The sequence below is a fragment of the Humulus lupulus genome, chromosome 1 (genome assembly GCF_963169125.1).
Source record: "Humulus lupulus chromosome 1, drHumLupu1.1, whole genome shotgun sequence".
Taxonomy (NCBI): Eukaryota; Viridiplantae; Streptophyta; class Magnoliopsida; order Rosales; family Cannabaceae; genus Humulus; species Humulus lupulus.
The window spans coordinates 59,821,697-59,826,821 of record NC_084793.1 but is presented as its reverse complement, the minus strand read 5'-3'; positions in this window follow the sequence as shown (position 1 = coordinate 59,826,821).

Below are 5,125 nucleotides of genomic sequence, written 5' to 3'. Positions count from 1 at the left end.
TCATAAAGTTGTCAAGTGTAGGAGATGCCCCATTTTGGAAGATGAGTTGGAGGAGGAGATGCAACTAAGGAGAAATGCTAACCGACAATGTGTTGAAGCTAGGGACCTTTTGTTTGAATTGAGTGAAATAATATTCAAACTATTGAAGACTTCCAGCTTGGCAAGAGAGCAGACGAGGAGTGTTGATGAAGTTGTTGAGAAGATTGTAGACCTACTAAATAACCCATCATCCTTGGTGGAGAGTATTACTCCTGTAGACTGAATTCCTGCTTTGAAATCCTGCCACAAACCCGACAAGCCCTTTTGAGAGTACAGCAAATTTATTAGTAACCTCCTCTCCGTAACAATTCACCTGCAATATTTTGTATTGGTTCTCCTACCATGTGTTGTTATTAAGTTAGAACAATCTGTCAAGTTACATGTAAACTTGTCTTACTATAAGTTGGACCAGTTATTCTAACAAATTGGTTAAGTTTTAATTAATTAGCAGCTTGCTTCATCATGAACGTCACATGACTTGTATGGGTTTCACAGTTAAAATTATAAGTTATTGAAAGTGAAGATAATTGGTGTATATTTTTAATTGTGCATTTCATTGCTTGAGTTCTTAATTTGGGTCGAAAAAAAATTTCAACAACGAAAATATAATTTATATTAAAATACTAGTGAAAATAGACACAATTAATATTATTTTTTGTCCATACTATCAACATGCCATAAATGTCCCAACTTAGGACAATTCTGGCTAAATAAGGGCTATAAATTAGTTTTTACGCAACGAAAAGTAATGTAAAACCTACTTTTTGGCTAAATGTAGAACACCTACTTTTTGGTTTTATAAATGAAGTTGGTTATGAATAGTTATATATGTACTAATTCGACTAGTCTAGATTGGAGGAAAGCTTTGAATTGAATGGTAGGAAAAATGTTCAAAATTAAATATGCCAGTGACATAACTAGTTGGGAGATGTGACTACACACGAACATGTTGCACATTTGTTAAATGTTACAAGACCTGTAGTATTTTACAAATGGTCAATTTAGAATATATAAGTAAAATGTTATGTACTAAATTAAAAATAGAATTGTGGGTTTTTTTATATGTTTTAAGACCATGAAATAATTATTTATTAACTGATTTTTTTAGTGAAAATATAATGTTTTAGAGGAAATTAATTTGTATTATAAATTATAATATTATTAACAGTATACCTGAAGTTCAAATAGTAATGATATAGTTGAATGATAGAGTAGAGGACCCATTACCTCAATAATTGTGACATTGGGTCAAATTGTGAAAAGATTGACTTGTCCCATCAAATCAATCCAGAAGGGTTCGCATTATTATTTTATAAATACAATATTATAATATGATAAAAATGTGTTGTATTATCTTATTTATTTTTTTAAATAAAACAATATTTCATCATCTGTCATTTACGCGCACCACGAAATCCCACTGCCCAAAAAAATTTATTTATTATTTATAACATCAACGGTCACATTTTCCCAAGAAGAAAACGTGTTTTACCTTGTGGAGGGAATATTTGAGAGGTTTAGAATTTTTTTTGGGAAATTTCAAAGACTATATAAAAAAAACAATATCGTCCTCATATTGTCTCAATTTGTTTGAAATTGTTAGCCAATAAAATTGAAAAGTGAGGAGCCCAAATAACTCCTCTACTAATGATGAAATGTCTGTCTTCATAGGTGGAAGGGGTTCAGAGAGTTATTCTGGGTCCGACAATGGCGAGGATGAGTTTGATGATCCAATACTCTCGAATCCTTGTGAAAAATGCGGCCCGTCAATTGAGGGGATCAACGAATCCAACAACATTCGGTACAAAATCATCAAATTGGGAAAACAAGTGGTAGAAAAATATAATGTTGCAGCAAACGAGATGACCACCTTATCAGCCGCCATTCAGGAGATGGAGAGGAAGCTCGACGCACTCGCTCGTATTGTAGAGGCTATCAATAATAAACTGGAAGGGTGATACCTGTACTCAGGTAGTCCCACCTATGTTCCTTCAATTAGATGTCTTTCTACTTTAGTTTTTAATGTTCAAGCACCTTCGATGTTATGTTTGTAATTTTATTTTTAATTGTTGTATTGTAAACTATTGTTATGTTTTTTTTAATTTAATGTGTGACATTCAAAATGCATAATGGTTTTTATTGATGTCTGATATTTATGTTATTTTGTTGAACATTGAATTGAAGGGAAATTAATCGATAAATGGGGCAAAATAAGTTTTTCTGTTCTAAATGTAGAAAGGAAATTAATACCCATTTCTGAGGGTAGTGTGTTAATCATTGTCTAGATAGTTGTTTCAAACCTAAAACAAATATTAAACATAACCATAACCGCCTGAAGAATTTGACTATTAAACATAACCAAGACGAAAGTGGGTAGCAAAATGTTACATTTGAAGTGACCTTTCAAAAAAAAAATCATTGAATTTTTTAATAGATTTCTTATACTCGAAGTGACAATTCAAGGAGGGTAGTTATATAATTATTTGTCCTTTATAGGGTGGGGTTCGGCGTGGCGTCTTATAGTGTGCATTTTGACCTTTTTTTAATATATTTTTTTGTTATGGGAGGGTACACGTGAATGAGTTGGGAAGGGAACCTGATAACTTTTATAACTTGATATTATATGTGTTTACTTAGAAATAAACTTGTTTGTAAATATGGACGAATTAAGATATTTTTAAATTCACACTTTAAATTCACCTCTCTAAGAGCACTCCCAATGAGTACTCTACTCTATCCTTTAAAATACCTCCTCAAAACACATTTTTTTCTATTTTACTTCTAAGTTTTACATTACACCATACATCAGATTATCTATTTTTTTTCTATATCATTTATATATTATTAATTTTAAGATTTTATTAATTTTAATTATTTTCTATCACTTTCAATAATATCTCTATTTCTTACAATAATATTTATATATCTTTTAATACTTGCAATATTTATTTATGCATAATGTCAAATATAATAATATTTTATTTTCAATTAATCCAAATTTATAAAATAACCTAAAATATATTTTTCTTACAACATTTAAATATTTTATTTTTTATTGATTTCAAATATTTATCTAATTATTAATAATATTATTATATATCTTCATATTTACATTAATATTTATTTCAAATATTTATATAACTAAAGGAAAGATTTGTTATACAAAAATATATGGTAGAGAGAAAATATATATATTAGAGTATATATATATAAAAAAAGAAAAAAAATTATTACAATTTAAATAAATTAATCATAACTAATTTTTGGTTGTGTTGCTAGTTTCAATTAATATAAAATAACTAAAGAAAGACATTTAAATAAAAAAAAAATGGAAGTAGAGCTTGAAGGAGACAAGGAGAGAGAGAAAGTATGAGAAATTAATAAGAAAATAATTTAGAGTATGAACAGTATGTTATAAATGTAGTGTAGTACTGTAGCAAGGTTAAAACATTTATGTGATGGAGCTCTTTTTTTGACCGGTTCTCTATTGGGACTGCTCTAAATCGGTGTTGTATTATAAAGATGATTTGGAGGGGTAGACTACTTGTCAAAATATAAAATGTGATTATTTACAAGTATGAGTGGTCAAGTTTCAATGTATGCATGCCGTGTAATCAAAATGAGTTCACATGTGTTGGTAATAATTACAATGAGTTGACATGTGTTTTGATTTATTTTAATTTTCTGGAAAAGCATACCTACTCCAAAACTTTTGTAATCTGCAATGTCACATTTCCTTCCCAAATGAGGTAAGGCCTATAAATGGAGCATTCATTAGCCATTTTCAACTCATATTTTTCAAGAGTCTAGAGAAATCTCTCAAACAAGCGAAGAAGACAATTGTTTTAATATTCAACCAATAGACCATAATTGCACTGAAAATTGTCCAAACCAGCCACACTACCATGCCCTACCCGCCCCTTCCCATAACTGCCCTCTATGTGGAGTATCCCAGCAAGTGGCCAAGCAATATGAGGAAGTTGTCATGGTCAATGATACAGTATCCGTCTTAGCAAGCACAGTCTCGAGCTGCGATTTAGATATGGAGGCCCAATACAAAGATGTTAAGTTAATTGTGAAGAAGCTAGAGAAAAGGCTCCGTGACATGGAGACAAATATCCACACTTTGGTGGAATTATTGTCACAACTATTTAGGGGATGAACTAGACAATCATTCCTTCATTATGTTTAGTTGTTTTTATAATATGTTTTAGACTTTTAAATTGTAGATGTTTCAAGCTTTATTTATATTTTCTTAACTTTGTTTTTTTTTTTTTTGTTATTTTTATGTTTTGTTTAGTGGAATTTGAAGATTGTGGGAAAAATAAAAGTTGTTCTACATGAACTTATTTCTTATATAGTTAAAAAGTTACAGTGTTACAAAAATATTGGAATATATTAAATAACTACCACAATTAATGTTCACTTAACAAATAAGAAAATCGTTCTTTCTAGGAGGGTAGAAAGGTAATAATTTTGTTTATTATATTTTTATAATCCAGTGATGTAGATTGTTGGAACAATGCAAGGGTAATTCACAATTATTTTAAAATATAATTGTGAGTTGGAACTTCAAAATTACTTCATGCCTTTTGGGTGATCTCACTAATTATACATATGTAGAAAAATAGTCCCATTAAAAAAGTGCACATACAGACAATATAGCACGTATATCTGGTCAACTTTTGCATGAAAGACATGATATTTTAATATTTTTTCCTACCTATTTATAAAAATTATTCCAGCCGAAATGGTTTAGACCATCATTGCCAAAATAATACTTCATAAGTGCTAGTGGGAAGTGTGTTAGAAGTAGTACCTCTCAAAACTCATAAACTTATTACCTTCATTCAACATGGCCTATAAAACAAAATTGAATGAATTTTGTCAAAAAAATCACTTACCATCTCCCTTGTACGTATGCACAAATCATGGGTCCACTGACAAAGCCATGTTTGCTGCCTCCGTCACAGTCAATGATGAAGCATTTTGTGTTCCCGCAACATTTAACACGAAGAAGGAAGCTATGAATGATGTAGCAAGGATTGCATATGGATTCCTCTCTGTTGAGAAAGCCAACTTTCAG